Source organism: Tupaia chinensis, unplaced genomic scaffold, assembly GCF_000334495.1.
Source record: "Tupaia chinensis unplaced genomic scaffold, TupChi_1.0 Scaffold000263_1, whole genome shotgun sequence".
NCBI classification, from domain to species: domain Eukaryota; kingdom Metazoa; phylum Chordata; class Mammalia; order Scandentia; family Tupaiidae; genus Tupaia; species Tupaia belangeri.
The window spans coordinates 3,853,680-3,866,458 of record NW_006159743.1 but is presented as its reverse complement, the minus strand read 5'-3'; the positions used below and the strand labels follow the sequence as shown (position 1 = coordinate 3,866,458).

The window sequence follows — 12,779 nt, the reverse complement described above, 5'->3', positions numbered from 1 at the left end:
AGGGAGATAGATCAGACCCTTATCCTGCCTGGATTGAATATTTACTTGGTGTTAGTTGGTTTCCTTGATTTCAGTGTCTAAGGATTAGACAATTTGAGTATCAAGATGTTTTTACCTTCTCAAGTAAAAGTAACCTGTTTTCAAAATTTTCTTTCTTTCAGTGGTAGATAATGAATCTATACAGCTTAAACATTAATGACTTTAGAGGCAAATGTGATTGAAGCAAAAGTTGAGTGGCTTGGGAAAGAATATTATTATTACAATAATATTCCCATATCCAGGCTTCCATATGATCAATGTTAACTCTCATGTATGTTTCAACTTAATTTCCCAAGTTGTGAAAACATGCTTGGTTGCTGTCAAATGTGTATAAGCATTTTATTCTTAACTCAGGTCCCATGTTTATCCAAAACATGGACTTTTGATGAGTCAATAGTTATTTACAGTTTGCTTAACATTAGTACCACTGAAGTTATCAAAATGTAAAGTTGGTCAAGAACTTAATAAACAACCTGAATATCTCAGGCTACCATACCTTGGGCTATTTTAGGAAAAGAAAACCTGCCCCAATTGAGGAAATGAAAAAAATTAATGCAAGAAGCAATAGGACTACCAAAGAAAATATAAAATGTAAGCTTTCCCCATGACATTTTCAGAGATAAACAGAAATGATGACCAGAATAGACATGGATCACGATATCAACCTTGCCAACCTTGCCATCCAGTTACTACTCATGAGTCAGATGCAAGTTCATCTTTGATCTCTAAACTTTCCTCCAAGTTTTTCCACAACACTGCTTATTCCTCTATCTACCCAAAATGAGAATTTCTCACTTAGTCCTGCCAAAAAGCCCTGATAAAACTCTAGAATCCAGAAGTACTAATTCAACAAGTTTCAAGACTCTGCAATGTCCCATAACTAGCCTGCTCTCTCATTTTATGAACTAGATAAACTCGCTCTCTAATTGGCTAAATTACTGTGATAGGATTTATAATTAGCACTCCACCACTTAATTATAATTATACACAACACCATTTCAAAAACTAAAATTGATCTACTTTTGTCACCTGTAGACATTTCTTCACACTCTTCCACTCTTTGTTCATGTCATAATATTACCCATGTGCATGTCTGTATCCACTGCAATTGATTATAAGCTCTTTTGTATGTTAGTCATCTTTATACCCTGCATTGTAACCAACAGAGCATTTTATGCCAAAAATATGATAGAGCCCTAAACATTGTACCAGATGTAATCAGCTTTATAATTGTAAAGCAGGAGTCATAATTCTATTTGGACTACATCAGCGTAAGCCTCACATGCTTTCAATCAAAATTAAAGCTAAAATCAAAACATCAATGACAACATTTAGGTATGCTAGAGAGCTTTCTTACAGGTCTAACAAATTGCACCCTGTAAACATGTTATATACAAATGCTGTTAGATAAATAGACAAGCAAACATAATACTTACTATGTGCCAAGTAGTGTTGTAAGTGCTTTACAAGTATTAATACTCATGACAATCCTATGAAGCAGGTAGTTTTATTAGAGCCACTTAAAAATGTAGACACCGAGGCACAGAATGGTTGAAATAACTCTCCAAGGTCATGCAGGTAGTAAATGAAGGACACTGGATGAGATCGTGAATAGAATCACTGTGAAGTACCAATTGAAAATAAGCGACAAGGAATATTGGTTGTGAGGTAGCAGGCAGCCATTCACTCTTGTCTGCATGAAGAAAGCTCATGAGGTGACTAGAGGTAGAACAAGGGAACTATAACTTATTATTGCCTTTTTTCTTATAGGTAAACATAAATATCTTGAACTCCTTAACGCTGTATTGTTACGGGGAACAATTCTTCAGTTGAGTCAAGGAATAAGAGTAGCTGGAAAAAGAATCTCTTTTGGTAGATGACTCACAGGCTTTGCCCCTCCAGGTATTTTTATTTTTTTAATCTATGATTATTTCACCACTTGTACTTTTTGTTTGTTTGGTTTTTGTTTCTCTCTCTCTCTCTCTCTCTCTGGTTTTGGATTGCCAGAGGGGATGCATGCTCACCAGAGAGAGATGAAGAGTCAGAGAGACAGAGGGAGAGGGAGACAGTACCTCACAATGGGGTGAGATCAAATTATAATCCCTTCTCCTCCACTTTCTATTCTATCAGGATTTGGGGCATGCATGCACGCATGTCTGGCATCTTTTAAAACCACTGGGGCAAGGATTCAAACATGGTGGGTCATGTGGGATCCAGCTTCCCTTAACCATTAGACCATAAGGCTGGCCCTTCCCCATTTGCACTCTAAAATGTATGTCTGGTTTTGCTTTGTCTTGTTTTTTAACTGCAAAATCAAGTACTTGAAACAGACAGATGAGGTAGGTAACATCTCTTGAAGTAATGAAGCCTGAGCAGAATGAATATTCATTTGGGTGAGCCAACCCTTTCCTGGGTTGCAGTAGTTCTTCCTTAGTGTGGTAGGAACTATTACTATTAATAAACAAACAAGTCTTCAGGTATTAAGCTAGGTCTAGTTAAGACTAACCTCTGACAGATAACAAAAAGTCTGATTCAAGATTCAGGCGAAACAGGTTCGATTGACTGAACCTTTGGTGTCCTCATTGTTTGCAAGGTGAGCAAAAGTTAATTAATCGTTTAGATCTTTTTGCTAGGCTATAAGTGTGTTTATTGTGCTCTAGCTGGATAGCACATTTAGTGAGTACTCTTTTTGCATCCCTAAATCAATGTGTCTTTTAGACAAAACCCAATGATTTACTTGCTGCCATTAATGCCCTGAAAGGTCACATAAGCATTGCATGAAGTAGGCTCCTCCAGAAAGCTGATCCTTTCTGCAGGATGTCACATTAGGAGAGGAGCTTGTAAGAGCATACCTCTATTTCATACAGCATCTGGCATTCACTCCGAGTGGCCACAGGATGCCATAGATACAGGAAGGATGCTGCTGTATTACTGAGTAATTTATAAACTCCATCGAGGATTCAGGCAGGAAATATCTTCTAATGCAGGATAAACAAAGGCAGACTTTCAAAACTGATTTTAAAACAAAATCAGATCAAAACCCACTATTTAGCCCCACAAGTTAAAAAATAAAATTAATAATATCTTACTGAGCCAATATTGTTTTGGGCATTGGCAGTAGAATGGTGAACAATGTTAATTAAATGTAAGTTTTGCCCTCAAAACCAATTTTGAAACCAATCTAGAATGCAGACTGCAAGAGTAGTATCTGAGTTTATTTTATATTTGCCTGAATATTTAATAACATCATGAAATATTGTATTTTAGTAGAGGAGATATTTTAAAGACGCTGCATTGAGTTTACTATATTTCTTTTGTATTTGCTTTACATGGTATTCATTATAGGTATTGTTATCTTTACTTTACAGGTAAAAGAACTAATCAGTGTGGTTAGGTGGCCATTCTATAAAATTGTTAGGACTAGTACTTGAATACCGTGGACTTTGAATAACATATTTATTTCCACTGCATTTACCCACACTAATTATTTTTCAGTGTAAATGTTCCTTTGTATCAAGGCCAAAGTAAAAGTTATTTACTTTTGTTGTATGTTTTGGGGAAGTATTTTTCTTTAGAAACCTTCTCCTAAACATTGCCAATCTCAGTTATGTGTTAAAAATTTGCAGTAGAATTGCTTGACCTTCTTTAGCATCGAAAATGCGCCCATCACAGTTCATTTTCAAAGAGACATTTCCTTTCTTATGCAGAACCCCAAAGCACTGAGGCTAGATTCTGGACTCCATAAGTACAATTTTTGTTTACCATTATTTTGGCATTTAGAAGTCAAAGCTGTATTTTCCTTTTATTACTGTAAATGTAAATTGCACCATTTCCTGCCTTGAAGAAAAGAAAGTTGAACTGATTCCTTTGAATTTAACCCATCTTTTTGGGTTTTCTTGGTCTGAAGCTTAGCCTAATAAGATAGTAATTAACTTTTAGATCAACTTCCTCCTCGTTGTAGTCCAGAAGGCAGTTATCAAGTTCTATGCATATTTCCCCCTGTATCATTTTCCAGAGTTTTATATTCAGTAAAACTTTCTTGGATTCACAAAGGTGCCAGAATTCTCTTTCTTTTCCATCAGACCTAATTTTTTTTTCTGCAAATGATGTTCAGGAGAATGATAATAATAACTGGCCTTAGTTTCTGAGGACTTGCCAACATTTTTTAGAAGGAATGTGATAGTCTAGGCCTACAATCATTTCCACATGTCTCAGCTCCGAAACTGAGAGGAATAAGTGCCAATCCCAGTTGCCTTATCTTAATATTCAGTGAGCCCGGGAGGTTGCAGACAAATTTACTTTAGATGCAGGCTCTATCGTACATCATAGCAATTTCTCAGCCCCTTCATCACACTCACTCAGAGGTATTGTACTGAGATAGCCAGAACAGCTGTTTTATGCTATGTACTGAGCTGACTCCAGGAAAGCTCTGTCTTTAACTTTAGGACAATCAAAGTCCAATTTCTTAGGCCCTCAGTTTTATGGCAGATAATATTTTTGCTGCTTTGACTATATCATTAATTTTTACAAAGTTTAATTTGCAGGATCTAGACTAATCTTTAGAGAAATGAAATGAACAATAGCATCTATCTACTTAATCTATAGATGCACACCCTGGTCTAGCTTCTAGCATCACCGTATACTTGTTTTCCTTGCGTGTTCTGACAGCATAGAATATAGTCATCATTCAATTTTGCCTTTTGAGGATGCACATAAGGAAGAGTAAACAACATTGAATAAAATGACATACTTTACAAGGCAAATTTTGTACAGCACATAATAAATTTTGTTGAGGTCATATTCTGCACTTCTATTAATAATAGTAAGATTTGTGATTCTAACTGAGCATTCACAAACTTAATCTTTCATCTCAGTTCTTAAAAAACTCAATGTGTCAAAGTTGGCAAACTCTAGCTTTATTAAAATGCACCTTCTTATATTCTTCCTCTGTTCCCTTTCATGGTGATATTACATGCACTGTTAGAACTTACTGCATTACAAAATGCTCATCTTTCTATGCATAAGGCTATAAAAAATAATTTATTTTGCAAAATATGTCATAAACTCATTTGATAGTTTATATCTGATTTAAATTAGTACCTTTACATAATTATTAGGACCTAGGATGCATAATCCCTGCTTTGCCATATGGAACAAATATATGGTTTTTAATGTTATAGACTTGATCCTAGTGGTGTTGCTTAAAATAAATACTTTTGAAAGCTGTTCTACAGAAAAGGAACATCACTGAAGACAAAGTAAACATCTTAAGTTCATCTCAACCTAAGCTGCATGTCTTTCAGGCTCACAGGAGAAAAAAGTTCATTTGTCCTAAATTGGAATTATACCTGAAGTGTAGTTCTCTGCCTTTGCTTAGAGTGTTTTCTGGGCAGCAAGTATGGTTTAGCCTCTTCTAGTAGGGCATTGTACTCTTACTCCTAGTATTGCTACCTGCCCAGTTGGCTCTTATGCCCTGGGTCAAGGCTCTTTGAAAAGCTCTTGACCTGGAAAAGTACAAGTGATCGTGTATGTTCTGAAAGCTTTCTTGGTAGCAGAACACAAGATAAAGATAGTGAGAGGAGAACAATTAATATCTAATGTGGACACTATTAGGCATGTGGAAGTGGCAGTAAGAATGGAAAAAAATGTAGATGTGTGAAGAGAGAAGTAGAATTTCTAGAAACTGAGAAAGAAGACAAAGGCTCGACCTCTTAGTAAACAAAGGGATATGTATTTGCCATTCTCTGAAAAGTTTTCATGTGGTTATATTTTGAGGGGGTGTAAATTCTGGTCTAGCCTATGAACATTTAAGTTCAGGTACTTCATTACCAAGTTTATTAGGGCATGTGTGATCATTGGGAAGAGGCAGAGAGAGGGAGAGTGAGAAATCAACCCCCAGGGGGATGGACATGCCATAAACCCTTCTTCTAAATTCTCTCAGGGTATCCAGCCCTTATGCACACACACCCAGCATGATTCTCAAGCTGCTGTGTCCTGGACTGAAACCATGGTCAGCCATGTGTGAGTCCAGCACCTTAACCAACACAATACCTGCTGACTCTCATAGACGTCTATTAACATAAGGGATGATTTAATTATTTTATGTATGACTCATCACAAAAAGCAGATCACTCAGTCATGAAGATCTGCCTATTTCCCCCATGAGGCCCCATCTGATAAAATACAAAGACAACACCATATGAAGAATGACTTTGCTCAGTGATTCCGGAAGAAACCTGAGTGTGGCATGAGCATGGGGAAACAAAAGAAAGCAAGAAAGTATGCGACCATGAAGCGAATGCTTAGTCTCAGAGATCAGAGGCTGGGAGTATCCAGAAATCAGCGGGGTTCTTCGGCTACTCAGAGATATGAGAGTCGCGAGGGGATAATAAAGAAAAGGATAGATTAAAACCTAAAAAGAAAGAAAAGAACGATCCTAGCACGCTGAAGGAAAGAGACGTCCCCCAACACCCTTCCTGCTTATTCTTTCAATATAATACACAGCTGGGTCCACCTTACCACATAAAGTTGGTTGATACCAACTTTATCAACTTTTCCATTAAAGCCAAACTGGACTCAGTGCAGTCGATGATGGACTGTCTGTATGCCAAGTGTATCCCTTGTATAACTGACTGTGTAATGACTGAAATTGAAAAATTGAGGCAAAAGTACCGAGTGGCTCTAAGGATCGCTAAGGATCCAAGATTTGAACAATTACCATGCACATATAAAGGAACCTATGCGGAGTGGATACCAGACGATTATGGAGACCCTCGGTTCTAAAACGAAGAATCCGGAAGATCCCAGGAGTTCCTATCATGTACATTTCTAACCATAGATACAACATTGAGTGGATACCAGACGATTATGGAGCCCCTCGGTTCTAATTCTTAAAGGACAAAGTTCCTCTGCCTTTCTTTGACCAAATATCTCTGTTGCCAGTTCATTAAACATGCTGTTTGTCAAGAATTATTATTCTATTCACCTGTGTGCTGTGTAATGAGCTGAGTATGGTCAAGTACGCTTACTTTTCTTTTTGGAGAGATTTTCACTGTAGGGCGCGTGCGCTCGCCAGACAGACAGAGAGAGACATAGAGACAGAAAGCGAGAAATCTCCCCCCAGGGGAGATGGTCATGCCGCAATCCCTTCTCCTCCATTCTCCTCTCGGGATCTTGGGCACGCACGCACACGCGCCCGGCGTGAGTTTTAAGCCACCGAGTCCGGGACACGAACCGCGGTCGACTACGTGGGAGTCCAGCGACATAGCCATTACGCTAATTGCTGGTTCCCAAGTACGCTTACTTTTTAATGTTGTTTTGAAAACGTTTGTTTCATTTAAAAACTTGGTGTATCTTTTTATTTTTTTAACTCATTGAATTTTTTTATAAATCAGATGTTTACATGATTGTTTACATAATTCGATGATCATTGTTTTGTATCGATTTGTTCAACATTTATTAAGTTTATAGGACATATTTAAGAAGACACATTTCTACCCTCAAGAAATTTACATTATGGTAGCAGAGAAAAACATATAAATAAATAAATACAGTAAAAAATAGTATGAGGGTAAAAGTATTAGATAAGACACAAAAAGGAAGAATTATTGGGTCATCAGAAAAGTTAAGGTGTTTTTCAATATTTTTCTACATAAAAATGTGTTATGACTTTTTAGATGACCCAGTATTTCTTTTTACAGGCATACCTTGTTTTACTATACTTTCCATATAATGTATTGTTTACAAATCAAAGGTTTGTGATAGCCCTGCATAGAGCCAGTGTGTTACTGCTATTTTTTCCCAATAGTATGTGCTCACTTAAAAAAAAGAAAAAGCATGACTTTCCTCCTTCCTTACTTCTTTATTTCCTGTCTTCCCCTATTTTTGCTCTCTCTCAACGCTCTATCTCTAACTCTCTCTTCTCTTTTAATAAGAAATATTCATTATAGATATAGGACTGGAAATCTATCTCATTAATTTTTCTCTCGGTAGTCAAATTTCCAATGAATACCTAAGATTTCCTCACAAAAAAGGGGTTCAAAATAAAAAGAACTATTAGCAATGAAATATTTATTGAAACTAACCACTAAACAGATTAATATATTCACCTAATAGTAAGATAATATTGTCCAAAAAATCAGATTCTAAGTATCTTTTGTACAGCTCTTGATGAATACAGCCAAAATTTCCCTCAGGGGTGCATTTTTATCTAGACTTCCTTGGACACCATCCAAATGGCACAAAGATGATAGTGGGTTACTAGGAAGTCTTCCAGATCTGAGATTTCTTCTCTCTCTTTAGGATAGCTGTACTATCTCTTATTTAATCAAATATATGTTTCAGAAGTCTAGTTTTTTGACCCACTTTCTAAGTTCTTAAGGAAAGTCTCTCTGGTAAAGCCATGTACTTGATTCAAAGGACAGGTCGCTATCAGCACAGGAAGAGCAAAAGGATAGTAGAGGCTAAAGGTGACTCCAAAGTTTCTATCTTGAGGAAATAATCACCAAAAGGTAGGGAACATTAGAAGAAAAACCACCTAGGATAGAGAATGTATTCAAAATTTTAATATGTTGAATTCAAGGTGCTTGTATAATATTAAGGTTATAGATTCATAGATATCTGAAAAAAGTATAGTATCATTTGAGTGAAGAAGAGTATTGTTTGTATTTTCTCCAGGTTTGTAGTCCATTAGCTTTCATATAATTTGAGAAAGATCAGAACTAGTGGTAGTTGTCTTCAAATTATCTAAACAAAAGTAACTGTTTAATTCAGGTTAAGAGAAAGAGAGCTGAAGAAAAATGTTGACTCATTGAGCTTCTGCATATCTGTGCAAAGAGAAATAACCTAATCTAACTTTCCATTTTTAAAAGAATAGGCAAATCTCTGGTTGTTTTGTTATAACATACAGAGCAGGAAAAGTAGAGAGACAATTCAGACAACTATGTTAATAGTAGGCAAGAGATGACAATTGCTCAGTCCTTACGCACTACAACAAAAACATTAAGATCTCTCTCAAATACTGGTGATGTATTGATAAATTTTGAATTTTCCTTTATTTGTGTCATGGTTAAAATTTTGTACTTGAATTCCTTTAGCTAAAGCATGTACCTTGAAGGTTGGCACAGTCTCACTATCTTATATTGTCCTATACAAAATTTATTTGACTTATTTTTGTTTGCTGCCTGAACCTTGAGGGTATTAAAGTTTGTGACTATGGGCACAAAAAGACAGGGAAAACATGATTTACTTAATATTTTAGCAGAGAAATAGACTCTAAAGGAAGTGATTTTGAATCCTAAAAGGAAAACAAACCAGATGGATTTCTCATAAGATCTAAAGAAACAGAGAAAGATAATGAAAAGCATGTAATTTAGCAGAAAAATGAGTAAAATGAATACTAAATCTAAGATATTGAGAAAGCTGTTCGGAGGATAAGTTCTCTCTTAAACCTAAGAGAGAACTTTCAGAAGAGGTTGAGATGAGGAAGCAGATTTTGGAGGGATAAACAGTAAATACAAAATAGGTAAGTAGAAAGAACAAATATAGACAACTTCAAGAATTTTCTAGCATACTTCCGTAGAGCCTTTTACCCATACCGATATTTACCCATCTAATAACCAGCTGTCTTCTGAGCTTAGATATCTAATTAACAACTCAAAGACATAGTCTTAACTGCACTCCAGATTTTTTTTCATGCAAAGTGTTTCACTCAAAATAACCCCCATATCAGTTCATTGAAAATTCATCTTTCCATTACATAAACCAGTCGATTCATGCTTGGCTCCTTCTTATAGGCTCTTTACAACATTCAAAATTGAGAGAACCCTGTGGTTTCTTCCTATCTGTTATCTTCAGAATCTGACCACTTCTTAACACTTTTCCTGCAATGGGCAAGGGTTGAGCAATTGTCATCTCTTGTCTACTACTTAAAAAGTTGTCTAAATTGTCTCCTCACTTTTCTTTTTCTGTATATTACAACAGTAAAACCACAAATTTACGTTTTTCCCCCAATGGAAATTTAGATTAGGTTACTTCTCTCTGCACAATTCTGCACTACTCAAATTTCTTTCTAAGTAAAAATCTAAGTTTTACCATGGGTTACATAGCCATGATCTTACCACTTTTTTTTTTTTTTTGGAGAGGTTTTTTGCTACAGGGCACGTGCGCTCACCAGACAGACAGAGAGAGACAGAGAGACAGGAAGTGAGAAATCACCCCCCAGGGGAGATGGCCACACTGCAATCCCTTCTCCTCCATTCTGCCCTCAGGATCTTGGGCACGCACGCACACATGCCCGGCGTGAGTTTTAAGACACCGGGTCCGGGGCATGAACCGCGGTCGACTAAGTGGAAGTCCAGCGACATAGCCATTATGCTAACTGCTGGTCCCGATCTTACCACTTAACCATATCTACTACTACAAGCAAAGGACAGGGTACTTTTATTTTACTTTTATCTCACTCTGATTTACAAGAGAGGAGATTATGACTGGAATAGCCATGATCTTACCACTTTTTTTTTTTTTTGGAGAGGTTTTTTGCTACAGGGCACGTGCGCTCACCAGACAGACAGAGAGAGACAGAGAGACAGGAAGTGAGAAATCACCCCCCAGGGGAGATGGCCACACTGCAATCCCTTCTCCTCCATTCTGCCCTCAGGATCTTGGGCACGCACGCACACATGCCCGGCGTGAGTTTTAAGACACCGGGTCCGGGGCATGAACCGCGGTCGACTAAGTGGAAGTCCAGCGACATAGCCATTATGCTAACTGCTGGTCCCGATCTTACCACTTAACCATATCTACTACTACAAGCAAAGGACAGGGTACTTTTATTTTACTTTTATCTCACTCTGATTTACAAGAGAGGAGATTATGACTGGAGAGACCAGAGTGTTGGAAGAAGAATCAAGTGCACAGATGTTAGTTATCAAGAATAATGCAGACAATAATGGTGGAGACAATGCTGGTTCAAATTTTGCAGTCTTCAGAGAGTACAGGCAATAAATGATGTTGAAAGACAACAACAATAAGGCATGATCAAGTCTAATGACTTTTTGTCCTGGGATGGGTTTCTGGAAAATAGATTTTAGAATGCGTATTTCTGTATAGGAAGTCCCTTGAAGTTTGAACTTAGATGAACATGTGTGACAAAGAAAAGGACAGGATGTAGAAATGGGCAGGAGAAATGGAGTGACAGCTCCAAGGTCTTCACCAAACCTAGTATGTCAGGAAACTGATTCTCAATTGGCTCCTCAGATGTGTCTTACCTTTAGAAAATGGGACTGGTTCTTTATATCAACTCATAGACCAGTTTTTATTGGCTATGGAATGGGAGCCTACATGGTTTCAGGTTCTCTTTAGCTGTAGGCAAGTCAATGAGAGTCATAACTTACCACAAGTTTTAGCAACTCAGGAGATGATTGTTCTCTAGGATCTAAGTGGTGCATACAGTATCCATCATAACTTGTGTGTGTGTGTGTGTGTGTGTGTGTGTGTGTGTATATATATATATATATATTTCTTTTTTTTAAGGAAATAGAAGGAACAATAAGTGGGAGAAGTCATTGGGAGAAATGAGGACATTTATTTAATTTCTAATATCTGAATTAATATATTATGGGATTTAAAAACCGTAACCAAAACCTCCAAAGTTATCTACAGGGAAAACAGTGTCTGTCTACCACCTGAATACCAAGTGGTAACTGGAGGAGGAAGAAAAGGACAAAGGGGAAGAGAAAGAAGAAAATAAAAGTAAAAAGGTGAGCAGAACATTTAGAAGAAATTTGAGAACATATTCAATACATTTGATGATGCTAAACTTTAATTTATAGAACAAGGAAAAGTGTATGCAAATCATGATATAGTCCGTGAAGTATATGGGTACATTTATATACAATCACCACATATTAGCTATAAGTTTGGGCAATGTTCTTAACCTATTTGTGCCTCAAAACCCTCATTATAAAATTGGAATAAAGAGAACTTCCTGGTGATTTTAGTTTTTCATTTTGTTTTGTTTTCTTTTTACTTGTACTTGTCACTTACTATTTGTGAAGCTCTAACACCACCACCAGTAACACAAATATTGCACTGTTTTCAATACATGATGGCTATCTACAGCTTTCTTTGATGCCTAATTTGTTCTCATAACTTATTTAACTCTATCATTCATACATGATCTCACCTTTCAGTCAATTTCCCCAATGGTGATAATGAATTTCATGCTTGTTGGCACTGTGACATTTGTTGTACATATCATATGTCTTCCAGTATGTTGTAAGCTCTTAGAAGACAGGGACTTTCACTTCTTTGTGCCTCTTTATTACCTAATCCATGCTAATGCTTTCAATCAATTGTTTTACTAATAGCAATTCTTTTACTTTCCCTGGGGAACACTTGGGAAAATTACCTCTTAAATCCTCAATTTCCCCCACTTAATAATATCTACCTTGCAGGGTTTCTGAAAATAGTTTTAAATGTCTTGCACAGCATCAGGTACATATTAAGTATTACCTGTTTGTTCCCATCTCTTCTACATTACAGTCAATAAATAATTATTGAGGATGGTAATGACTATTACTTAAGGTTAATTAGCATTTCTGATAACACAGTGGGAAAAGAAGAGATGGATATGACTGGAGGAGCATACGGGAAGAAGCTACTACATTGTACCCCAAGTTTATTACATAAGAAGGAGGAAATAACAGCAAGACAAAATTATTTGTGGTGATTTTATATAT

The 12,779-nt window shown here is 36.7% G+C and overlaps 1 pseudogene; it reads left to right on the top strand.

The window, feature by feature from the left end:
• The first annotated feature begins 6,292 nt into the window (after positions 1 to 6,292).
• LOC114007961 (rRNA-processing protein FCF1 homolog) lies at positions 6,293 to 6,969 on the top strand (annotated as a pseudogene).
• Positions 6,970 to 12,779: the final 5,810 nt, after the last annotated feature.